At 43.5% G+C, this 24,739-nt stretch overlaps 19 non-coding genes across 19 annotated transcripts; all 19 read left to right on the top strand.

The window, feature by feature from the left end:
• Positions 1-3,254: 3,254 nt before the first annotated feature.
• LOC136756065 (5S ribosomal RNA) lies at positions 3,255-3,373 on the top strand. The gene has a single exon (XR_010818168.1). It is a non-coding gene; the product is annotated as a 5S ribosomal RNA (ribosomal RNA).
• Positions 3,374-4,439: 1,066 nt separating this feature from the next.
• On the top strand, positions 4,440-4,558 carry LOC136757298 (5S ribosomal RNA). The gene has a single exon (XR_010819333.1). It is a non-coding gene; the product is annotated as a 5S ribosomal RNA (ribosomal RNA).
• Positions 4,559-5,617: 1,059 nt separating this feature from the next.
• On the top strand, positions 5,618-5,736 carry LOC136757368 (5S ribosomal RNA). Its single transcript, XR_010819397.1, has one exon. It is a non-coding gene; the product is annotated as a 5S ribosomal RNA (ribosomal RNA).
• Positions 5,737-6,790: 1,054 nt separating this feature from the next.
• On the top strand, positions 6,791-6,909 carry LOC136757108 (5S ribosomal RNA). Its single transcript, XR_010819152.1, has one exon. It is a non-coding gene; the product is annotated as a 5S ribosomal RNA (ribosomal RNA).
• Positions 6,910-7,975: 1,066 nt separating this feature from the next.
• On the top strand, positions 7,976-8,094 carry LOC136757844 (5S ribosomal RNA). The gene has a single exon (XR_010819661.1). It is a non-coding gene; the product is annotated as a 5S ribosomal RNA (ribosomal RNA).
• A 1,055-nt stretch (positions 8,095-9,149) lies between these two features.
• LOC136756368 (5S ribosomal RNA) lies at positions 9,150-9,268 on the top strand. Its single transcript, XR_010818457.1, has one exon. It is a non-coding gene; the product is annotated as a 5S ribosomal RNA (ribosomal RNA).
• Positions 9,269-10,334: 1,066 nt separating this feature from the next.
• Positions 10,335-10,453, top strand: LOC136755685 (5S ribosomal RNA). Its single transcript, XR_010817800.1, has one exon. It is a non-coding gene; the product is annotated as a 5S ribosomal RNA (ribosomal RNA).
• A 1,066-nt stretch (positions 10,454-11,519) lies between these two features.
• LOC136756238 (5S ribosomal RNA) lies at positions 11,520-11,638 on the top strand. The gene has a single exon (XR_010818335.1). It is a non-coding gene; the product is annotated as a 5S ribosomal RNA (ribosomal RNA).
• Positions 11,639-12,691: 1,053 nt separating this feature from the next.
• LOC136757528 (5S ribosomal RNA) lies at positions 12,692-12,810 on the top strand. Its single transcript, XR_010819533.1, has one exon. It is a non-coding gene; the product is annotated as a 5S ribosomal RNA (ribosomal RNA).
• Positions 12,811-13,865: 1,055 nt separating this feature from the next.
• Positions 13,866-13,984, top strand: LOC136755684 (5S ribosomal RNA). The gene has a single exon (XR_010817799.1). It is a non-coding gene; the product is annotated as a 5S ribosomal RNA (ribosomal RNA).
• Positions 13,985-15,039: 1,055 nt separating this feature from the next.
• LOC136756383 (5S ribosomal RNA) lies at positions 15,040-15,158 on the top strand. The gene has a single exon (XR_010818471.1). It is a non-coding gene; the product is annotated as a 5S ribosomal RNA (ribosomal RNA).
• Positions 15,159-16,213: 1,055 nt separating this feature from the next.
• LOC136755683 (5S ribosomal RNA) lies at positions 16,214-16,332 on the top strand. The gene has a single exon (XR_010817798.1). It is a non-coding gene; the product is annotated as a 5S ribosomal RNA (ribosomal RNA).
• A 1,055-nt stretch (positions 16,333-17,387) lies between these two features.
• Positions 17,388-17,506, top strand: LOC136756382 (5S ribosomal RNA). Its single transcript, XR_010818470.1, has one exon. It is a non-coding gene; the product is annotated as a 5S ribosomal RNA (ribosomal RNA).
• Positions 17,507-18,561: 1,055 nt separating this feature from the next.
• LOC136757833 (5S ribosomal RNA) lies at positions 18,562-18,680 on the top strand. Its single transcript, XR_010819650.1, has one exon. It is a non-coding gene; the product is annotated as a 5S ribosomal RNA (ribosomal RNA).
• A 1,055-nt stretch (positions 18,681-19,735) lies between these two features.
• Positions 19,736-19,854, top strand: LOC136757279 (5S ribosomal RNA). The gene has a single exon (XR_010819314.1). It is a non-coding gene; the product is annotated as a 5S ribosomal RNA (ribosomal RNA).
• A 1,055-nt stretch (positions 19,855-20,909) lies between these two features.
• On the top strand, positions 20,910-21,028 carry LOC136757243 (5S ribosomal RNA). The gene has a single exon (XR_010819280.1). It is a non-coding gene; the product is annotated as a 5S ribosomal RNA (ribosomal RNA).
• Positions 21,029-22,083: 1,055 nt separating this feature from the next.
• LOC136756330 (5S ribosomal RNA) lies at positions 22,084-22,202 on the top strand. Its single transcript, XR_010818421.1, has one exon. It is a non-coding gene; the product is annotated as a 5S ribosomal RNA (ribosomal RNA).
• Positions 22,203-23,268: 1,066 nt separating this feature from the next.
• Positions 23,269-23,387, top strand: LOC136756571 (5S ribosomal RNA). Its single transcript, XR_010818646.1, has one exon. It is a non-coding gene; the product is annotated as a 5S ribosomal RNA (ribosomal RNA).
• A 1,050-nt stretch (positions 23,388-24,437) lies between these two features.
• On the top strand, positions 24,438-24,556 carry LOC136757529 (5S ribosomal RNA). The gene has a single exon (XR_010819534.1). It is a non-coding gene; the product is annotated as a 5S ribosomal RNA (ribosomal RNA).
• Positions 24,557-24,739: the final 183 nt, after the last annotated feature.

Raw genomic sequence — 24,739 nt, 5'->3', positions numbered from 1 at the left:
ATTTTACATCTATAAAACACAATAAATTAACATTTATCCATTGCATAACCCATCCCGATTGTTATTGCAGAAGGTCCCCGGCCAGCTCCCCTCCTCCCTCGATTTTCCACAGTGAGGCTGCCTCCTCTTTGCCCAACTTACCAACATCTTTCAATAAATAATCTTTGGTTATGGAGACTGCCAATTTACCCACCGATTCTACTGGGACCTGAAGCCCCTTGAAGGCCACATGCTTCTGGCTCACAATTGTCATGGTTACCTCATGGGAGGACCGTAAAGCTGTTGGAGAAAGGACCCAAGTGCAGAGCTAGTGCAATGAGCTGACAGAAACCAAGGAGAATCCAAAGGCAAGGTCAAAATCCAGGAGCACAAGGAACCAGGAGCACAAGGAACCAGGAGCACAAGGAACCAGGAGCACAAAGCTTGGTGTTGCAGGGAGAGCTGACAACACTTCACCCAGAGTGAGAGCAGTGAGGGGTGTATAAAGGAGAGCAGAAACTAGGAAGGCAGGAGCAGAAGTGCACAAGGGTGTGGAGGAATGTTAATTGACAGCGTGAAAAAAGGAAAGCAGTGAAGGGAGCAGGAAAAGGCAAGGGAACATTGGTGGCCTCTAGTGGGGAAAGAGGGTCAGGGCTAGGGAACTGTGACAGCAATAAAGCATTTTGTCTACTATTTACTAAGGCCCGGATTCTATTGCACGTGGTGGGCGGAAGGTCAATCTCAAAAATTCTGTATAGTATGCATGAAGGGGTTAGAGAGAAATTAGGGACAAACTTCCAAGCCAATTGTCCAGAAGTTCCCAAAAAGCTGTTGCAAACAGACACTGTAAAAATAGGTGTGGGACCGACTCCTCTCCAAAACAGCCAGGTCTAACACAGCGGGGGCTGGGGGTAATACCCCGTCTATATAAAAAAATCTTTAAGCAGCAGGCATTGATGTGCTGTGCTCCAGGCCAGATCTTTGTGAGCATTAGTGAGGAAGCAAGAGGAGATGCATTTCCATGCTGTTCTTGTCTGAGTCTCTGTCAAAAAAACAGCAGGGGTTAGTCTCTCCCCATCTACTGAAAGCAAGGCTTCCAAACTATGGGCATTAACTTTGTCAAGAGAGATGCTACTGTGGACATGGGTCCTTATAAAAAGTCTAACTAACTCATAGGGAGGGGGGCATGTATCTGAAAAGGGGGTGTCTAGACTTATCCTCGTGCCCTATACCCTAAGAACCTCTCTGCCCACCCAGAAACTAGCAAAAAAGGTCCAAACTCATTCTCTGGGTGTAGTTAGTCAGACAAACCTTCAGGATAAAGGAAAAAAATAAACACCAGAGTTTTTTTGCCAACATCTGGTACACCCTTTTTCCCTTTTCCTGTCATGGTGAGGTCTCTAACACTCCACTGGTAAAGTTTTCTGGTAATAATGGGAATTGAGTCTCTATATTGATCAAAGAGCTAAACTATTACATAATGTTACTTATACCTTGGTGACAAAGCAGCATTTGACCTCATATCTGTGGACATGTACACATCGAAACCAGATTGAACTCCAGATCGCAGATGCCGATGGGTTCATTTGTGTATTGCCTCTCTGATGTGTCAATACAGTCGCAATACCACGTATTACTATGGAGAGCATGTATCGAGCATTTGGAAGCAGTGAACCTTTTTTCGGTGCAATACATTCAAATGGTTCAATGCTTCAGAATGCTTCGTTTCTCCATCACTAGTGGAACCTGCCAGGGACAGGTGTATTTAAACTTAAATCATGTGACACACCTTAATTGCACAGACAGTTTGTTTCACCACAGCTCAATCAGGTGTGTCATATGAAAGGGGGTGATTACGTATGCGTTCAATTAGTTTATGTTTTGTATTTGTAATTAATTTAGAACAATTGCAAATTCTATTTTTCACTTTGACATTATGGACATTTTCTGTGTTGATCAGTGGCAACAACTCCTGATTAAACCCATTCTGATTTCATGTTGTAACACAATGAAATGTGGAAAAGTCCAAGGGGGTGAATACTTTTGAGAGCCACTGTTAGTGTAAACTAGTTTGAATTCTTTCAATATGTCATTTCATAGCTGGGAACTAGCTATTTTACTGCTGAGTGTATCTGACAATCTTTCTTTTTCTTGGGCCTGGTCAGTACTTGGATGGGAGACCGCCTGGGAATACCAGGTGCTGTAAGCTTTTGCACCTTTTACACACCAGAGGGCGACAAATCACGAGTTTTAACTTTGGATACACACAATTTCATCATTATTTCAGATTTTACTTCCCCAAATACACAGGCATACAATAGATCTTGTTCTCCAACGTAAACGGTCCCTAGTAACTAGGGTACATTCGTAAATAAATTGAGCATCATGGCTAGAAGTGACTAAATGTTGCCTAATCTTTCTCATCAAGAAATGACACAATTACAGCAACACAAAAAGGAACTCCACCGGACAAAGTTCAGTGCTCACAAGAAGCCTCATTCAACACACACGGTTCCATTCCCATTCATGCAAAGCACGAAAGTGTAAAACTTGGGAACATACTTGAGAGCAAAGATCACATTCAATCTCATTCAAGGCACGGATGTGAATGCAACGGGATGAAATTACTGAAATGATGCCTGCCCGCGAACTGTGATGATGGACTACCCGACTCGCCGATAATATTGGGTTCTGGTGTATTGAAATACAGGAGCAGCTGGATTTGGTTGTTTTCTTACCCCCTCACCATAGTTTGTCAAATGTTTAAACAACTGAACTTATATTCAAGGTTTGTTTCTCTTCATATGTTTTACTGGTTTACATTTGTCTCAGCAACCTGTTGAATGATTCTTCTGCTTTCAAAACAAAATGACAACAGGATGAATGCACACACTTGAAAATACAATACATGAAATGTTATGCATCATAGTGATGCAACCTCCTTTCAGTTTCATACTGCATGTCAATTGAAATCCTTACTGAAATGCACACCTTCTCAAGATTGCGCTTGACTGGCGTGTCAGGCACTCAATTACAGCTGTTTTATCAAGACAATGTGTTCGTTTTGTAAAATATAGTTCCGGTCTGGTGTGGCACCCCAGCTAACGCACAACGTTGCCACAACGTTGCCACAACGTGGCGTGTTAGCAGGGACTGTCTGCGGCGCGCTGGTGTGTCCCGGGCTTTACAGTAGAGAGACAGTTCAACTGTAAGTATGAACGGCAGAAACGAGTATTGCCTTTCCTTTTAGTAGAGCGTCAGGGACTGCGTTACTGGCTTACGGCCATACTAGCCTGAATACGCCCGATCTCGTCCGATCTCGGAAGCTAAGCAGGCTTGGGCCTGGTCAGTACTTGGATGGGAGACTGCCTGGGAATACCAGGTGCTGTAAGCTTTTGCACCTTTTACACACCAGAGGGCGACAAATCACGAGTTTTAACTTTGGATACACACAATTTCATCATTATTTCAGATTTTACTTCCCCAAATACACAGGCATACAATAGATCTTGTTCTCCAACGTAAATGGTCCCTAGTAACTAGGGTACATTCGTAAATAAATTGAGCATCATGGCTAGAAGTGACTAAATGTTGCCTCATCTTTCTCATCAAGAAATGACACAATTACAGCAACACAAAAAGGAACTCCACCGGACAAAGTTCAGTGCTCACAAGGAGCCTCATTCAACACACACGGTTCCATTCCCATTCATGCAAAGCACGAAAGTGTAAAACTTGGGAACATACTTGAGAGCAAAGATCACATTCAATCTCATTCAAGGCACGGATGTGAATGCAACGGGATGAAATTACTGAAATGAAGACTGCCCTCGAACTGTGATGATGGACTACCCGACTCGCCGATAATATTGGGTTCTGGTGTATTGAAATACAGGAGCTGCTGGATTTGTGTGTTTTCTTACCCCCTCACCATAGTTTGTCAAATGTTTAAACAACTGAACTTATATTCAAGGTTTGTTTCTCTTCATATGTTTTACTGGTTTACATTTGTCTCAGCAACCTGTTGAATGATTCTTCTGCTTTCAAAACAAAATGACAACAGGATGAATGCACACACTTGAAAATACAATACATGCAATGTTATGCATCATAGTGATGCAACCTCCTTTCAGTTTCATACTGCATGTCAATTGAAATCCTTACTGAAATGCACACCTTCTCAAGATTGCGCTTGACTGGCTTGTCAGGCACTCAATTACAGCTGTTTTATCAAGACAATGTGTTCGTTTTGTAAAATATAGTTCCGGTCTGGTGTGGCACCCCAGCTAACGCACAACGTTGCCACAACGTTGCCACAACGTGGCGTGTTAGCAGGGACTGTCTGCGGCGCGCTGGTGTGTCCCGGGCTTTACAGTAGAGAGACAGATCAACTGTAAGTATGAACGGCAGAAACGGATATTGCCTTCCCTTTAAGTAGAGCGTCAGGGACAGCCTCCCTGGCTTACGGCCATACTAGCCTGAATACGCCCGATCTCGTCCGATCTAGGAAGCTAAGCAGGCTCGGGCCTGGTCAGTACTTGGATGGGAGACTGCCTGGGAATACCAGGTGCTGTAAGCTTTTGCACCTTTTACACACCAGAGGGCGACAAATCACGAGTTTTAACTTTGGATACACACAATTTCATCATTATTTCAGATTTTACTTCCCCAAATACACAGGCATACAATAGATCTTGTTCTCCAACATAAACGGTCCCTAGTAACTAGGGTACATTCGTAAATAAATTGAGCATCATGGCTAGAAGTGACTAAACGTTGCCTAATCTTTCTCATCAAGAAATGACACAATTACAGCAACACATAAAGGAACTCCACCGGACAAAGTTCAGTGCTCACAAGGAGCCTCATTCAACACACACGGTTCCATTCCCATTCATGCAAAGCACGAAAGTGTAAAACTTGGGAACATACTTGAGATACAGCAAAGATCACATTCAATCTCATTCAAGGCACAGATGTGAATGCAACGGGATGAAATTACTGAAATGATGCCTGCCCTCTAACTGTGATGATGGACTACCCGACTCACCGATAATATTGGGTTCTGGTGTATTGAAATACAGGAGCTGCTGGATTTGTGTGTTTTCTTACCCCCTCACCATAGTTTGTCAAATGTTTAAACAACTGAACTTATATTCAAGGTTTGTTTATCTTCATATGTTTTAATGGTTTACATTTGTCTCAGCAACCTGTTGAATGATTCTTCTGCTTTCAAAACAAAATGACAACAGGATGAATGCACACACTTGAAAATACAATACATGCAATGTTATGCATCATATTGATGCAACCTCCTTTCAGTTTCATACTGCATGTCAATTGAAATCCTTACTGAAATGCACACCTTCTAAAGATTGCGCTTGACTGGCGTGTCAGGCACTCAATTACAGCTGTTTTATCAAGACAATGTGTTCGTTTTGTATAATATAGTTCCTGTCTGGTGCGGCACCCCAGCTAACGCACAACGTTACCACAACGTGTCGTGTTAGCAGGGACTGTCTGCGGCGCGCTGGTGTGTCCCGGGCTTTACAGTAGAGAGACAGTTCAACTGTAAGTATGAACGGCAGAAACGGATATTGCCCTCCCTTTAAGTAGAGCGTCAGGGACAACCTGCCTGGCTTACGGCCATAGTAGCCTGAATACGCACGATCTCGTCCGATCTCGGAAGCTAAGCAGGCTCGGGCCTGGTCAGTACTTGGATGGGAGACCGCCTGGGAACACCAGGTGCTGTAAGCTTTTGCACCTTTTACACACCAGAGGGCGACATATCACGAGTTTTAACTTTGGATACACGCAATTTCATCATTGTTTCAGATTTTACTTCCCCAAATACACAGGCATACAATAGATCTTGTTCTCCAACGTAAACGGTCCCTAATAACTAGGGTACATTCGTAAATAAATTAAGCATCATGGCTAGAAGTGACTAAATGTTGCCCAATCTTTCTCATCAAGAAATGACACAATTACAGCAACACAAAACTGAACTTCACCGGACAAAGTTCAGTGCTCACAAGGAGCCTCATTCAACACACACGATTCCATTCCCATTCATGCAAAGCACGAAAGTGTAAAACTTGGGAACATACTTGAGAGCAAAGATCACATTCAATCTCATTCAAGGCACGGATGTGAATGCAACGGGATGAAATTACTGAAATGATGCCTGCCCTCGAACTGTGATGATGGACTACCCGACTCGCCGATAATATTGGGTTCTGGTGTACTGAAATACAGGAGCTGCTGGATTTGTGTGTTTTCTTACCCCCTCACCATAGTTTGTCAAATGTTTAAACAACTGAACTTATATTCAAGGTTTGTTTCTCTTCATATGTTTAACTGGTTTACATTTGTCTCAGCAACCTGTTGAATGATTCTCTGCTTTCAAAACAAAATGACAACAGGATGAATGCACACACTTGAAAATACAATACATGCAATGTTATGCATCATAGTGATGCAACCTCCTTTCAGTTTCATACTGCATGTCAATAGAAATCCTTACTGAAATGCACACCTTCTCAAGATTGCGCTTGACTGGCGTGTCAGGCACTCAATTACAGCTGTTTTATCAAGACAATGTGTTCGTTTTGTAAAATATAGTTCCGGTCTGGTGTGGCACCCCAGCTAACGCACAACGTTGCCACAACGTTTCGTGTTAGCAGGGACTGTCTGCGGCGCGCTGGTGTGTCCCGGACTTTAGAGTAGAGAGACAGTTCAACTGCAAGTATGAGCGGCAGAAACGGATATTGCCTTCCCTTTAAGTAGAGCGTCAGGCACAGCCTACCTGGCTTACGGCCGTACTAGCCTGAATACGCCCGATCTCGTCCGATCTCGGAAGCTAAGCAGGCTCGGGCCTGGTCAGTACTTGGATGGCAGACCGCCTGGGAATACCAGGTGCTGTAAGCTTTTGCATCTTTTACACACCAGAGGGCGACAAATCACGAGTTTTAACTTTGGATACACGCAATTTCATCATTATTTCAGATTTGACTTCCCCAAATACACAGGCATACAATAGATCTTGTTCTCCAACGTAAACGGTCCCTAGTAACTAGGGTACATTCGTAAATAAATTGAGCATCATGGCTAGAAGTGACTAAATGTTGCCTAATCTTTCTCATCGAGAAATGACACAATTACAGCAACACAAAAAGGAACTCCACCGGACAAAGTTCAGTGCTCACAAGGAGCCTCATTCAACACACACGGTTCCATTCCCATTCATGCAAAGCACGAAAGTGTAAAACTTGGGAACATACTTGAGAGCAAAGATCACATTCAGTCTCATTCAAGGCACGGATGTGAATGCACCGGGATGAAATTACTGAAATGATGCCTGCCCTCGAACTGTGATGATGGACTACCCGACTCGCCAATAATATTGTGTTCTGGTGTATTGAAATACAGGAGCTGCTGGATTTGTGTGTTTTCTTACCCCCTCACCATAGTTTGTCAAATGTTTAAACAATTGAACTTATATTCAAGGTTTGTTTCTCTTCATATGTTTAACTGGTTTACATTTGTCTCAGCAACCTGTTGAATGATTCTTCTGCTTTCAAAACAAAATGACAACAGGATGAATGCACACACTTGAAAATACAATACATGCAATGTTATGCATCATAGTGATGCAACCTCCTTTCAGTTTCATACTGCATGTCAATTGAAATCCTTACTGAAATGCACACCTTCTCAAGATTGCGCTTGACTGGCGTGTCAGGCACTCAATTACAGCTGTTTTATCAAGACAATGTGTTCGTTTTGTAATATATAGTTCCGGTCTGGTGTGGCACCCCAGCTAACGCACAACGTTGCCACAATGTTGCCACAACGTGGCGTGTTAGCAGGGACTGTCTGCGGCGCGCTGGTGTGTCCCGGGCTTTAGAGTAGAGAGACAGTTCAACTGCAAGTATGAGCAGCAGAAACGGATATTGCCTTCCCTTTAAGTAGAGCGTCAGGGACAGCCTCCATGGCTTACGGCCATACTAGCCTGAATACACCCGATCTCGTCCGATCTCGGAAGCTAAGCAGGCTCGGGCCTGGTCAGTACTTGGATGGGAGACCGCCTGGGAATACCAGGTGCTGTAAGCTTTTGCATCTTTTACACACCAGAGGGCGACAAATCACGAGTTTTAACTTTGGATACACGCAATTTCATCATTATTTCAGATTTGACTTCCCCAAATACACAGGCATACAATAGATCTTGTTCTCCAACGTAAACGGTCCCTAGTAACTAGGGTACATTCGTAAATAAACTGAGCATCATGGCTAGAAGTGACTAAATGTTGCCTAATCTTTCTCATCGAGAAATGACACAATTACAGCAACACAAAAAGGAACTCCACCGGACAAAGTTCAGTGCTCACAAGGAGCCTCATTCAACACACACGGTTCCATTCCCATTCATGCAAAGCACGAAAGTGTAAAACTTGGTAACATACTTGAGAGCAAAGATCACATTCAGTCTCATTCAAGGCACGGATGTGAATGCACCGGGATGAAATTACTGAAATGATGCCTGCCCTCGAACTGTGATGATGGACTACCCGACTCGCCAATAATATTGGGTTCTGGTGTATTGAAATACAGGAGCTGCTGGATTTGTGTGTTTTCTTACCCCCTCACCATAGTTTGTCAAATGTTTAAACAACTGAACTTATATTCAAGGTTTGTTTCTCTTCATATGTTTTACTGGTTTACATTTGTCTCAGCAACCTGTTGAATGATTCTTCTGCTTTCAAAACAAAATGACAACAGGATGAATGCACACACTTGAAAATACAATACATGCAATGTTATGCATCATAGTGATGCAACCTCCTTTCAGTTTCATACTGCATGTCAATTGAAATCCTTACTGAAATGCACACCTTCTCAAGATTGCGCTTGACTGGCGTGTCAGGCACTCAATTACAGCTGTATTATCAAGACAATGTGTTCGTTTTGTAAAATATAGTTCCGGTCTGGTGTGGCACCCCAGCTAACGCACAACGTTGCCACAACGTTTCGTGTTAGCAGGGACTGTCTGCGGCGCGCTGGTGTGTCCCGGACTTTAGAGTAGAGAGACAGTTGAACTGCAAGTATGAGCGGCAGAAACGGATATTGCCTTCCCTTTAAGTAGAGCGTCAGGGACAGCCTGCCTGGCTTACGGCCGTACTAGCCTGAATACGCCCGATCTCGTCCGATCTCGGAAGCTAAGCAGGCTCGGGCCTGGTCAGTACTTGGATGGGAGACCGCCTGGGAATACCAGGTGCTGTAAGCTTTTGCATCTTTTACACACCAGAGGGCGACAAATCACGAGTTTTAACTTTGGATACACGCAATTTCATCATTATTTCAGATTTGACTTCCCCAAATACACAGGCATACAATAGATCTTATTCTCCAACGTAAACGGTCCCTAGTAACTAGGGTACATTCATAAATAAATTGAGCATCATGGCTAGAAGTGACTAAATGTTGCCTAATCTTTCTCATCGAGAAATGACACAATTACAGCAACACAAAAAGGAACTCCACCGGACAAAGTTCAGTGCTCACAAGGAGCCTCATTCAACACACACGGTTCCATTCCCATTCATGCAAAGCACGAAAGTGTAAAACTTGGGAACATACTTGAGAGCAAAGATCACATTCAGTCTCATTCAAGGCACGGATGTGAATGCACCGGGATGAAATTACTGAAATGATGCCTGCCCTCGAACTGTGATGATGGACTACCCGACTCGCCAATAATATTGGGTTCTGGTGTATTGAAATACAGGAGCTGCTGGATTTGTGTGTTTTCTTACCCCCTCACCATAGTTTGTCAAATGTTTAAACAACTGAACTTATATTCAAGGTTTGTTTCTCTTCATATGTTTTACTGGTTTACATTTGTCTCAGCAACCTGTTGAATGATTCTTCTGCTTTCAAAACAAAATGACAACAGGATGAATGCACACACTTGAAAATACAATACATGCAATGTTATGCATCATAGTGATGCAACCTCCTTTCAGTTTCATACTGCATGTCAATTGAAATCCTTACTGAAATGCACACCTTCTCAAGATTGCGCTTGACTGGCGTGTCAGGCACTCAATTACAGCTGTTTTATCAAGACAATGTGTTCGTTTTGTAATATATAGTTCCGGTCTGGTGTGGCACCCCAGCTAACGCACAACGTTGCCACAATGTTGCCACAACGTGGCGTGTTAGCAGGGACTGTCTGCGGCGCGCTGGTGTGTCCCGGGCTTTAGAGTAGAGAGACAGTTCAACTGCAAGTATGAGCAGCAGAAACGGATATTGCCTTCCCTTTAAGTAGAGCGTCAGGGACAGCCTCCATGGCTTACGGCCATACTAGCCTGAATACGCCCGATCTCGTCCGATCTCGGAAGCTAAGCAGGCTCGGGCCTGGTCAGTACTTGGATGGGAGACCGCCTGGGAATACCAGGTGCTGTAAGCTTCTGCATCTTTTACACACCAGAGGGCGACAAATCACGAGTTTTAACTTTGGATACACGCAATTTCATCATTATTTCAGATTTGACTTCCCCAAATACACAGGCATACAATAGATCTTGTTCTCCAACGTAAACGGTCCCTAGTAACTAGGGTACATTCGTAAATAAATTGAGCATCATGGCTAGAAGTGACTAAATGTTGCCTAATCTTTCTCATCGAGAAATGACACAATTACAGCAACACAAAAAGGAACTCCACCGGACAAAGTTCAGTGCTCACAAGGAGCCTCATTCAACACACACGGTTCCATTCCCATTCATGCAAAGCACGAAAGTGTAAAACTTGGGAACATACTTGAGAGCAAAGATCACATTCAATCTCATTCAAGGCACGGATGTGAATGCAACGGGATGAAATTACTGAAATGATGCCTGCCCTCGAACTGTGATGATGGACTACCCGACTCGCCAATAATATTGGGTTCTGGTGTATTGAAATACAGGAGCTGCTGGATTTGTGTGTTTTCTTACTCCCTCACCATAGTTTGTCAAATGTTTAAACAACTGAACTTATATTCAAGGTTTGTTTCTCTTCATATGTTTTACTGGTTTACATTTGTCTCAGCAACCTGTTGAATGATTCTTCTGCTTTCAAAACAAAATGACAACAGGATGAATGCACACACTTGAAAATACAATACATGCAATGTTATGCATCATAGTGATGCAACCTCCTTTCAGTTTCATACTGCATGTCAATTGAAATCCTTACTGAAATGCACACCTTCTCAAGATTGCGCTTGACTGGCGTGTCAGGCACTCAATTACAGCTGTTTTATCAAGACAATGTGTTCGTTTTGTAATATATAGTTCCGGTCTGGTGTGGCACCCCAGCTAACGCACAACGTTGCCACAATGTTGCCACAACGTGGCGTGTTAGCAGGGACTGTCTGCGGCGCGCTGGTGTGTCCCGGGCTTTAGAGTAGAGAGACAGTTGAACTGTAAGTATGAACGGCAGAAACGGATATTGCCTTCCCTTTAAGTAGAGCGTCAGGGACAGCCTACCTGGCTAACGGCCATACTAGCCTGAATACGCCCGATCTCGTCCGATCTCGGAAGCTAAGCAGGCTCGGGCCTGGTCAGTACTTGGATGGGAGACCGCCTGGGAATACCAGGTGCTGTAAGCTTTTGCATCTTTTACACACCAGAGGGCGACAAATCACGAGTTTTAACTTTGGATACACGCAATTTCATCATTATTTCAGATTTGACTTCCCCAAATACACAGGCATACAATAGATCTTGTTCTCCAACGTAAACGGTCCCTAGTAACTAGGGTACATTCGTAAATAAATTGAGCATCATGGCTAGAAGTGACTAAATGTTGCCTATTCTTCTCATCAAGAAATGACACAATTACAGCAACACAAAAAGGAACTCCACCGGACAAAGTTCAGTGCTCACAAGGAGCCTCATTCAACACACACGGTTCCATTCCCATTCATGCAAAGCACGAAAGTGTAAAACTTGGGAACATACTTGAGAGCAAAGATCACATTCAATCTCATTCAAGGCACGGATGTGAATGCAACGGGATGAAATTACTGAAATGATGCCTGCCCTCGAACTGTGATGATGGACTACCCGACTCGCCAATAATATAGGGTTCTGGTGTATTGAAATACAGGAGCTGCTGGATTTGTGTGTTTTCTTACCCCCTCACCATAGTTTGTCAAATGTTTAAACAACTGAACTTATATTCAAGGTTTGTTTCTCTTCATATGTTTTACTGGTTTACATTTGTCTCAGCAACCTGTTGAATGATTCTTCTGCTTTCAAAACAAAATGACAACAGGATGAATGTACACACTTGAAAATACAATACATGCAATGTTATGCATCATAGTGATGCAACCTCCTTTCAGTTTCATACTGCATGTCAATTGAAATCCTTACTGAAATGCACACCTTCTCAAGATTGCGCTTGACTGGCGTGTCAGGCACTCAATTACAGCTGTATTATCAAGACAATGTGTTCGTTTTGTAATATATAGTTCCGGTCTGGTGTGGCACCCCAGCTAACGCACAACGTTGCCACAACGTTTCGTGTTAGCAGGGACTGTCTGCGGCGCGCTGGTGTGTCCCGGACTTTAGAGTAGAGAGACAGTTCAACTGCAAGTATGAGCGGCAGAAACGGATATTGCCTTCCCTTTAAGTAGAGCGTCAGGGACAGCTCCCTGGCTTACGGCCATACTAGCCTGAATACGCCCGATCTCGTCCCATCTCGGAAGCTAAGCAGGCTCGGGCCTGGTCAGTACTTGGATGGGAGACAGCCTGGGAATACCAGGTGCTGTAAGCTTTTGCATCTTTTACACACCAGAGGGCGACAAATCACGAGTTTTAACTTTGGATACACGCAATTTCATCATTATTTCACATTTGACTTCCCCAAATACACAGGCATACAATAGATCTTGTTCTCCAACGTAAACGGTCCCTAGTAACTAGGGTACATTCGTAAATAAATTGAGCATCATGGCTAGAAGTGACTAAATGTTGCCTAATCTTTCTCATCGAGAAATGACACAATTACAGCAACACAAAAAGGAACTCCACCGGACAAAGTTCAGTGCTCACAAGGAGCCTCATTCAACACACACGGTTCCATTCCCATTCATGCAAAGCACGAAAGTGTAAAACTTGGGAACATACTTGAGAGCAAAGATCACATTCAATCTCATTCAAGGCACGGATGTGAATGCAACGGGATGAAATTACTGAAATGATGCCTGCCCTCGAACTGTGATGATGGACTACCCGACTCCCCAATAATATTGGGTTCTGGTGTATTGAAATACAGGAGCTGCTGGATTTGTGTGTTTTCTTAACCCCTCACCATAGTTTGTCAAATGTTTAAACAACTGAACTTATATTCAAGGTTTGTTTCTCTTCATATGTTTTACTGGTTTACATTTGTCTCAGCAACCTGTTGAATGATTCTTCTGCTTTCAAAACAAAATGACAACAGGATGAATGCACACACTTGAAAATACAATACATGCAATGTTATGCATCATAGTGATGCAACCTCCTTTCAGTTTCATACTGCATGTCAATTGAAATCCTTACTGAAATGCACACCTTCTCAAGATTGCGCTTGACTGGCGTGTCAGGCACTCAATTACAGCTGTATTATCAAGACAATGTGTTCGTTTTGTAATATATAGTTCCGGTCTGGTGTGGCACCCCAGCTAACGCACAACGTTGCCACAACGTTTCGTGTTAGCAGGGACTGTCTGCGGCGCGCTGGTGTGTCCCGGACTTTAGAGTAGAGAGACAGTTCAACTGCAAGTATGAGCGGCAGAAACGGATATTGCCTTCCCTTTAAGTAGAGCGTCAGGGACAGCCTCCCTGGCTTACGGCCATACTAGCCTGAATACGCCCGATCTCGTCCGATCTCGGAAGCTAAGCAGGCTCGGGCCTGGTCAGTACTTGGATGGGAGACCGCCTGGGAATACCAGGTGCTGTAAGCTTTTGCATCTTTTACACACCAGAGGGCGACAAATCACGAGTTTTAACTTTGGATACATGCAATTTCATCATTATTTCACATTTGACTTCCCCAAATACACAGGCATACAATAGATCTTGTTCTCCAACGTAAACGGTCCCTAGTAACTAGGGTACATTCGTAAATAAATTGAGCATCATGGCTAGAAGTGATTAAATGTTGCCTAATCTTTCTCATCGAGAAATGACACAATTACAGCAACACAAAAAGGAACTCCACCGGACAAAGTTCAGTGCTCACAAGGAGCCTCATTCAACACACACGGTTCCATTCCCATTCATGCAAAGCACGAAAGTGTAAAACTTGGGAACATACTTGAGAGCAAAGATCACATTCAATCTCATTCAAGGCACGGATGTGAATGCAACGGGATGAAATTACTGAAATGATGCCTGCCCTCGAACTGTGATGATGGACTACCCGACTCCCCAATAATATTGGGTTCTGGTGTATTGAAATACAGGAGCTGCTGGATTTGTGTGTTTTCTTAACCCCTCACCATAGTTTGTCAAATGTTTAAACAACTGAACTTATATTCAAGGTTTGTTTCTCTTCATATGTTTTACTGGTTTACATTTGTCTCAGCAACCTGTTGAATGATTCTTCTGCTTTCAAAACAAAATGACAACAGGATGAATGCACACACTTGAAAATACAATACATGCAATGTTATGCATCATAGTGATGCAACCTCCTTTCAGTTTCATACTGCATGTCAATTGAAATCCTTACTGAAATGCACACCTTCTCAAGATTGCGCTTGACTGGCGTGTCAGGCACTCAATTACAGCTGTATTATCAAGACAATGTGTTCGTTTTGTAATATATAGTTCCGGTCTGGTGTGGCACCCCAGCTAACGCACAACGTTGCCACAACGTTTCGTGTTAGCAGGGACTGTCTGCGGCGCGCTGGTGTGTCCCGGACTTTAGAGTAGAGAGACAGTTCAACTGCAAGTATGAGCGGCAGAAACGGATATTGCCTTCCCTTTAAGTAGAGCGTCAGGGACAGCCTCCCTGGATTACGGCCATACTAGCCTGAATACGCCCGATCTCGTCCGATCTCGGAAGCTAAGCAGGCTCGGGCCTGGTCAGTACTTGGATGGGAGACCGCCTGGGAATACCAGGTGCTGTAAGCTTTTGCATCTTTTACACACCAGAGGGCGACAAATCACGAGTTTTAACTTTGGATACACGCAATTTCATCATTATTTCACATTTGACTTCCCCAAATACACAGGCATACAATAGATCTTGTTCTCCAACGTAAACGGTCCCTAGTAACTAGGGTACATTCGTAAATAAATTGAGCATCATGGCTAGAAGTGACTAAATGTTGCCTAATCTTTCTCATCGAGAAATGACACAATTACAGCAACACAAAAAGGAACTCCACCGGACAAAGTTCAGTGCTCACAAGGAGCCTCATTCAACACACACGGTTCCATTCCCATTCATGCAAAGCACGAAAGTGTAAAACTTGGGAACATACTTGAGAGCAAAGATCACATTCAATCTCATTCAAGGCACGGATGTGAATGCAACGGGATGAAATTACTGAAATGATGCCTGCCCTCGAACTGTGATGATGGACTACCCGACTCCCCAATAATATTGGGTTCTGGTGTATTGAAATACAGGAGCTGCTGGATTTGTGTGTTTTCTTAACCCCTCACCATAGTTTGTCAAATGTTTAAACAACTGAACTTATATTCAAGGTTTGTTTCTCTTCATATGTTTTACTGGTTTACATTTGTCTCAGCAACCTGTTGAATGATTCTTCTGCTTTCAAAACAAAATGACAACAGGATGAATGCACACACTTGAAAATACAATACATGCAATGTTATGCATCATAGTGATGCAACCTCCTTTCAGTTTCATACTGCATGTCAATTGAAATCCTTACTGAAATGCACACCTTCTCAAGATTGCGCTTGACTGGCGTGTCAGGCACTCAATTACAGCTGTATTATCAAGACAATGTGTTCGTTTTGTAATATATAGTTCCGGTCTGGTGTGGCACCCCAGCTAACGCACAACGTTGCCACAACGTTTCGTGTTAGCAGGGACTGTCTGCGGCGCGCTGGTGTGTCCCGGACTTTAGAGTAGAGAGACAGTTCAACTGCAAGTATGAGCGGCAGAAACGGATATTGCCTTCCCTTTAAGTAGAGCGTCAGGGACAGCCTCCCTGGCTTACGGCCATACTAGCCTGAATACGCCCGATCTCGTCCGATCTCGGAAGCTAAGCAGGCTCGGGCCTGGTCAGTACTTGGATGGGAGACCGCCTGGGAATACCAGGTGCTGTAAGCTTTTGCATCTTTTACACACCAGAGGGCGACAAATCACGAGTTTTAACTTTGGATACATGCAATTTCATCATTATTTCACATTTGACTTCCCCAAATACACAGGCATACAATAGATCTTGTTCTCCAACGTAAACGGTCCCTAGTAACTAGGGTACATTCGTAAATAAATTGAGCATCATGGCTAGAAGTGATTAAATGTTGCCTAATCTTTCTCATCGAGAAATGACACAATTACAGCAACACAAAAAGGAACTCCACCGGACAAAGTTCAGTGCTCACAAGGAGCCTCATTCAACACACACGGTTCCATTCCCATTCATGCAAAGCACGAAAGTGTAAAACTTGGGAACATACTTGAGAGCAAAGATCACATTCAATCTCATTCAAGGCACGGATGTGAATGCAACGGGATGAAATTACTGAAATGATGCCTGCCCTCGAACTGTGATGATGGACTACCCGACTCCCCAATAATATTGGGTTCTGGTGTATTGAAATACAGGAGCTGCTGGATTTGTGTGTTTTCTTAACCCCTCACCATAGTTTGTCAAATGTTTAAACAACTGAACTTATATTCAAGGTTTGTTTCTCTTCATATGTTTTACTGGTTTACATTTGTCTCAGCAACCTGTTGAATGATTCTTCTGCTTTCAAAACAAAATGACAACAGGATGAATGCACACACTTGAAAATACAATACATGCAATGTTATGCATCATAGTGATGCAACCTCCTTTCAGTTTCATACTGCATGTCAATTGAAATCCTTACTGAAATGCACACCTTCTCAAGATTGCGCTTGACTGGCGTGTCAGGCACTCAATTACAGCTGTATTATCAAGACAATGTGTTCGTTTTGTAATATATAGTTCCGGTCTGGTGTGGCACCCCAGCTAACGCACAACGTTGCCACAACGTTTCGTGTTAGCAGGGACTGTCTGCGGCGCGCTGGTGTGTCCCGGACTTTAGAGTAGAGAGACAGTTCAACTGCAAGTATGAGCGGCAGAAACGGATATTGCCTTCCCTTTAAGTAGAGCGTCAGGGACAGCCTCCCTGGATTACGGCCATACTAGCCTGAATACGCCCGATCTCGTCCGATCTCGGAAGCTAAGCAGGCTCGGGCCTGGTCAGTACTTGGATGGGAGACCGCCTGGGAATACCAGGTGCTGTAAGCTTTTGCATCTTTTACACACCAGAGGGCGACAAATCACGAGTTTTAACTTTGGATACACGCAATTTCATCATTATTTCACATTTGACTTCCCCAAATACACAGGCATACAATAGATCTTGTTCTCCAACGTAAACGGTCCCTAGTAACTAGGGTACATTCGTAAATAAATTGAGCATCATGGCTAGAAGTGACTAAATGTTGCCTAATCTTTCTCATCGAGAAATGACACAATTACAGCAACATAAAAAGGAACTCCACCGGACAAAGTTCAGTGCTCACAAGGAGCCTCATTCAACACACACGGTTCCATTCCCATTCATGCAAAGCACGAAAGTGTAAAACTTGGGAACATACTTGAGAGCAAAGATCACATTCAATCTCATTCAAGGCACGGATGTGAATGCAACGGGATGAAATTACTGAAATGATGCCTGCCCTCGAACTGTGATGATGGACTACCCGACTCGCCAATAATATTGGGTTCTGGTGTATTGAAATACAGGAGCTGCTGGATTTGTGTGTTTTCTTACCCCCTCACCATAGTTTGTCAAATGTTTAAACAACTGAACTTATATTCAAGGTTTGTTTCTCTTCATATGTTTTACTGGTTTACATTTGTCTCAGCAACCTGTTGAATGATTCTTCTGCTTTCAAAACAAAATGACAACAGGATGAATGCACACACTTGAAAATACAATACATGCAATGTTATGCATCATAGTGATGCAACCTCCTTTCAGTTTCATACTGCATGTCAATTGAAATCCTTACTGAAATGCACACCTTCTCAAGATTGCACTTGACTGGCGTGTCAGGCACTCAATTACAGCTGTATTATCAAGACAATGTGTTCGTTTTGTAAAATATAGTTCCGGTCTGGTGTGGCACCCCAGCTAACGCACAACGTTGCCACAACGTTTCGTGTTAGCAGGGACTGTCTGCGGCGCGCTGGTGTGTCCCGGACTTTAGAGTAGAGAGACAGTTCAACTGCAAGTATGAGCGGCAGAAACGGATATTGCCTTCCCTTTAAGTAGAGCGTCAGGGACAGCCTCCCTGGCTTACGGCCATACTAGCCTGAATACGCCCGATCTCGTCCGATCTCGGAAGCTAAGCAGGCTCGGGCCTGGTTAGTACTTGGATGGGAGACCGCCTGGGAATACCAGGTGCTGTAAGCTTTTTCATCTTTTACACACCAGAGGGCGACAAATCACGAGTTTTAACTTTGGATACATGCAATTTCATCATTATTTCACATTTGACTTCCCCAAATACACAGGCATACAATAGATCTTGTTCTCCAACGTAAACGGTCCCTAGTAACTAGGGTACATTCGTAAATAAATTGAGCATCATGGCTAGAAGTGATTAAATGTTGCCTAATCTTTCTCATCGAGAAATGACACAATTACAGCAACACAAAAAGGAACTCCACCGGACAAAGTTCAGTGCTCACAAGGAGCCTCATTCAACACACACGGTTCCATTCCCATTCATGCAAAGCACGAAAGTGTAAAACTTGGGAACATACTTGAGAGCAAAGATCACATTCAATCTCATTCAAGGCACGGATGTGAATGCAACGGGATGAAATTACTGAAATGATGCCTGCCCTCGAACTGTGATGATGGACTACCCGACTCCCCAATAATATTGGGTTCTGGTGTATTGAAATACAGGAGCTGCTGGATTTGTGTGTTTTCTTAACCCCTCACCATAGTTTGTCAAATGTTTAAACAACTGAACTTATATTCAAGGTTTGTTTCTCTTCATATGTTTTACTGGTTTACATTTGTCTCAGCAACCTGTTGAATGATTCTTCTGCTTTCAAAACAAAATGACAACAGGATGAATGCACACACTTGAAAATACAATACATGCAATGTTATGCATCATAGTGATGCAACCTCCTTTCAGTTTCATACTGCATGTCAATTGAAATCCTTACTGAAATGCACACCTTCTCAAGATTGCGCTTGACTGGCGTGTCAGGCACTCAATTACAGCTGTATTATCAAGACAATGTGTTCGTTTTGTAATATATAGTTCCGGTCTGGTGTGGCACCCCAGCTAACGCACAACGTTGCCACAACGTTTCGTGTTAGCAGGGACTGTCTGCGGCGCGCTGGTGTGTCCCGGACTTTAGAGTAGAGAGACAGTTCAACTGCAAGTATGAGCGGCAGAAACGGATATTGCCTTCCCTTTAAGTAGAGCGTCAGGGACAGCCTCCCTGGCTTACGGCCATACTAGCCTGAATACGCACGATCTCGTCCGATCTCGGAAGCTAAGCAGGCTCGAGCCTGGTCAGTACTTGGATGGGAGACCGCCTGGGAATACCAGGTGCTGTAAGCTTTTGCATCTTTTACACACCAGAGGGCGACAAATCACGAGTTTTAACTTTGGATACACGCAATTTCATCATTATTTCACATTTGACTTCCCCAAATACACAGGCATACAATAGATCTTGTTCTCCAACGTAAACGGTCCCTAGTAACTAGGGTACATTCGTAAATAAATTGAGCATCATGGCTAGAAGTGACTAAATGTTGCCTAATCTTTCTCATCGAGAAATGACACAATTACAGCAACACAAAAAGGAACTCCACCGGACAAAGTTCAGTGCTCACAAGGAGCCTCATTCAACACACACGGTTCCATTCCCATTCATGCAAAGCACGAAAGTGTAAAACTTGGGAACATACTTGAGAGCAAAGATCACATTCAATCTCATTCAAGGCACGGATGTGAATGCAACGGGATGAAATTACTGAAATGATGCCTGCCCTCGAACTGTGATGATGGACTACCCGACTCGCCAATAATATTGGGTTCTGGTGTATTGAAATACAGGAGCTGCTGGATTTGTGTGTTTTCTTACCCCCTCACCATAGTTTGTCAAATGTTTAAACAACTGAACTTATATTCAAGGTTTGTTTCTCTTCATATGTTTTACTGGTTTACATTTGTCTCAGCAACCTGTTGAATGATTCTTCTGCTTTCAAAACAAAATGACAACAGGATGAATGCACACACTTGAAAATACAATACATGCAATGTTATGCATCATAGTGATGCAACCTCCTTTCAGTTTCATACTGCATGTCAATTGAAATCCTTACTGAAATGCACACCTTCTCAAGATTGCACTTGACTGGCGTGTCAGGCACTCAATTACAGCTGTATTATCAAGACAATGTGTTCGTTTTGTAAAATATAGTTCCGGTCTGGTGTGGCACCCCAGCTAACGCACAACGTTGCCACAACGTTTCGTGTTAGCAGGGACTGTCTGCGGCGCGCTGGTGTGTCCCGGACTTTAGAGTAGAGAGACAGTTCAACTGCAAGTATGAGCGGCAGAAACGGATATTGCCTTCCCTTTAAGTAGAGCGTCAGGGACAGCCTCTCTGGCTTACGGCCATGCTAGCCTGAATACGCCCGATCTCGTCCGATCTCGGAAGCTAAGCAGGCTCGGGCCTGGTCAGTACTTGGATGGGAGACTGCCTGGGAATACCAGGTGCTGTAAACTTTTGCATCTTTTACACACCAGAGGGCGACAAATCACGAGTTTTAACTTTGGATACACGCAATTTCATCATTATTTCAGATTTGACTTCCCCAAATACACAGGCATACAATAGATCTTGTTCTCCAACGTAAACGGTCCCTAGTAACTAGGGTACATTCGTAAATAAATTGAGCATCATGGCTAGAAGTGACTAAATGTTGCCTAATCTTTCTCATTGAGAAATGACACAATTACAGCAACACAAAATGGAACTCCACCGGACAAAGTTCAGTGCTCACAAGGAGCCTCATTCAACACACACGGTTCCATTCCCATTCATGCAAAGCACGAAAGTGTAAAACTTGGGAACATACTTGAGAGCAAAGATCACATTCAATCTCATTCAAGGCACGGATGTGAATGCAACGGGATGATATTACTGAAATGATGCCTGCCCTCGAACCCGGATGATGGACTACCCGACTCGCCAATAATATTGGGTTCTGGTGTATTGAAATACAGGAGCTGCTGGATTTGTGTGTTTTCTTACCCCCTCACCATAGTTTGTCAAATGTTTAAACAACTGAACTTATATTCAAGGTTTGTTTCTCTTCATATGTTTTACTGGTTTACATTTGTCTCAGCAACCTGTTGAATGATTCTTCTGCTTTCAAAACAAAATGACAACAGGATGAATGCACACACTTGAAAATACAATACATGCAATGTTATGCATCATAGTGATGCAACCTCCTTTCAGTTTCATACTGCATGTCAATTGAAATCCTTACTGAAATGCACACCTTCTCAAGATTGCACTTGACTGGCGTGTCAGGCACTCAATTACAGCTGTATTATCAAGACAATGTGTTCGTTTTGTAATATATAGTTCCGGTCTGGTGTGGCACCCCAGCTAACGCACAACGTTGCCACAACGTTTCGTGTTAGCAGGGACTGTCTGCGGCGCGCTGGTGTGTCCCGGACTTTAGAGTAGAGAGACAGTTCAACTGCAAGTATGAGCGGCAGAAACGGATATTGCCTTCCCTTTAAGTAGAGCGTCAGGGACAGCCTCCCTGGCTTACGGCCATACTAGCCTGAATACGCCCGATCTCGTCCGATCTCGGAAGCTAAGCAGGCTTGGGCCTGGTCAGTACTTGGATGGGAGACTGCCTGGGAATACCAGGTGCTGTAAGCATTTGCATCTTTTACACACCAGAGGGCGACACATCACGAGTTTTAACTTTGGATACACGCAATTTCATCATTATTTCAGATTTGACTTCCCCAAATACACAGGCATATAATAGATCTTGTTCTCCAACGTAAACGGTCCCTAGAAACTAGGGTACATTCGTAAATAAATTGAGCATCATGGCTAGAAGTGACTAAATGTTGCCTAATCTTTCTCATCGAGAAATGACACAATTACAGCAACACAAAAAGGAACTCCACCGGACAAAGTTCAGTGCTCACAAGGAGCCTCATTCAACACACACGGTTCCATTCCCATTCATGCAAAGCACGAAAGTGTAAAACTTGGGAACATACTTGAGAGCAAAGATCACATTCAATCTCATTCAAGGCACGGATGTGAATGCAACGGGATGAAATAACTGAAATGATGCCTGCCCTCGAACTGTGATGATGGACTACCCGACTCGCCAATAATATTGGCTTCTGGTGTATTGAAATACAGGAGCTGCTGGATGTGTGTGTTTTCTTACCCCCTCACCATAGTTTGTCAAATGTTTAAACAACTGAACTTATATTCAAGGTTTGTTTCTCTTCATATGTTTTACTGGTTTACATTTGTCTCAGCAACCTGTTGAATGATTCTTCTGCTTTCAAAACAAAATGACAACAGGATGAATGCACACACTTGAAAATACAATACATGCAATGTTATGCATCATAGTGATGCAACCTCCTTTCAGTTTCATACTGCATGTCAATTGAAATCCTTACTGAAATGCACACCTTCTCAAGATTGCGCTTGACTGGCGTGTCAGGCACTTTATTACAGCTGTTTTATCAAGACAATGTGTTCGTTTTGTAAAATATAGTTCCGGTCTGGTGTGGCACCCCAGCTAACGCACAATGTTGCCACAACGTTGCCACAACGTGGCGTGTTAGCAGGGACTGTCTGCGGCGCGCTGGTGTGTCCCGGGCTTTAGAGTAGAGAGACAGTTCAACTGTAAGTATGAACGGCAGAAACGGATATTGCCTTCCCTTTAAGTAGAGCGTCAGGGATAGCCTCCCTGGCTTACGGCCATACTAGCCTGAATACGCCCGATCTCGTCCGTTCTCGGAAGCTAAGCAGGCTCGGGCCTGGTCAGTACTTGGATGGGAGACCGCCTGGGAATACCAGGTGCTGTAAGCTTTTGCATCTTTTACACACCAGAGGGCGACAAATCACGAGTTTTAACTTTGGATACACGCAATTTCATCATTATTTCAGATTTGACTTCCCCAAATACACAGGCATACAATAGATCTTGTTCTCCAACGTAAACGGTCCCTAGTAACTAGGGTACATTCGTAAATAAATTGAGCATCATGGCTAGAAGTGACTAAATGTTGCCTAATCTTTCTCATCGAGAAATGACACAATTACAGCAACACAAAAAGGAACTCCACCGGACAAAGTTCAGTGCTCACAAGGAGCCTCATTCAACACACACGGTTCCATTCCCATTCATGCAAAGCACGAAAGTGTAAAACTTGGGAACATACTTGAGAGCAAAGATCACATTCAATCTCATTCAAGGCACGGATGTGAATGCAACGGGATGAAATTACTGAAATGATGCCTGCCCTCGAACTGTGATGATGGACTACCCGACTCGCCAATAATATTGGGTTCTGGTGTATTGAAATACAGGAGCTGCTGGATTTGTGTGTTTTCTTACCCCCTCACCATAGTTTGTCAAATGTTTAAACAACTGAACTTATATTCAAGGTTTGTTTCTCTTCATATGTTTTACTGGTTTACATTTGTCTCAGCAACCTGTTGAATGATTCTTCTGCTTTCAAAACAAAATGACAACAGGATGAATGCACACACTTGAAAATACAATACATGCAATGTTATGCATCATAGTGATGCAACCTCCTTTCAGTTTCATACTGCATGTCAATTGAAATCCTTACTGAAATGCACACCTTCTCAAGATTGCGCTTGACTGGCGTGTCAGGCACTCAATTACAGCTGTTTTATCAAGACAATGTGTTCGTTTTGTAATACATAGGTCTGGTGTGGCACCCCAGCTAACGCACAACGTTGCCACAACGTTTCGTGTTAGCAGGGACTGTCTGCGGCGCGCTGGTGTGTCCCGGACTTTAGAGTAGAGAGACAGATCAACTGCAAGTATGAGCGGCAGAAACGGATATTGCCTTCCCTTTAAGTAGAGCGTCAGGGACAGCCTCCCTTGCTTACGACCATACTAGCCTGAATACGCACGATCTCGTCCGATTTTGGAAGCTAAGCAGGCTCGGGCCTGGTCAGTACTTGGATGGGAGACCGCCTGGGAATACCAGGTGCTGTAAGCTTTTTCATCTTTTACACACCAGAGGGCGACAAATCACGAGTTTTAACTTTGGATACACGCAATTTCATCATTATTTCAGATTTGACTTCCCCAAATACACAGGCATACAATAGATCTTGTTCTCCAACGTAAACGGTCCCTAGAAACTAGGGTACATTCGTAAATAAATTGAGCATCATGGCTA

Source organism: Amia ocellicauda, chromosome 8 (genome assembly GCF_036373705.1).
Source record: "Amia ocellicauda isolate fAmiCal2 chromosome 8, fAmiCal2.hap1, whole genome shotgun sequence".
NCBI lineage: Eukaryota > Metazoa > Chordata > Actinopteri > Amiiformes > Amiidae > Amia > Amia ocellicauda.
Note: the sequence above shows the minus strand (reverse complement) of the source record. Positions and strands in the feature narration are given on the sequence as shown.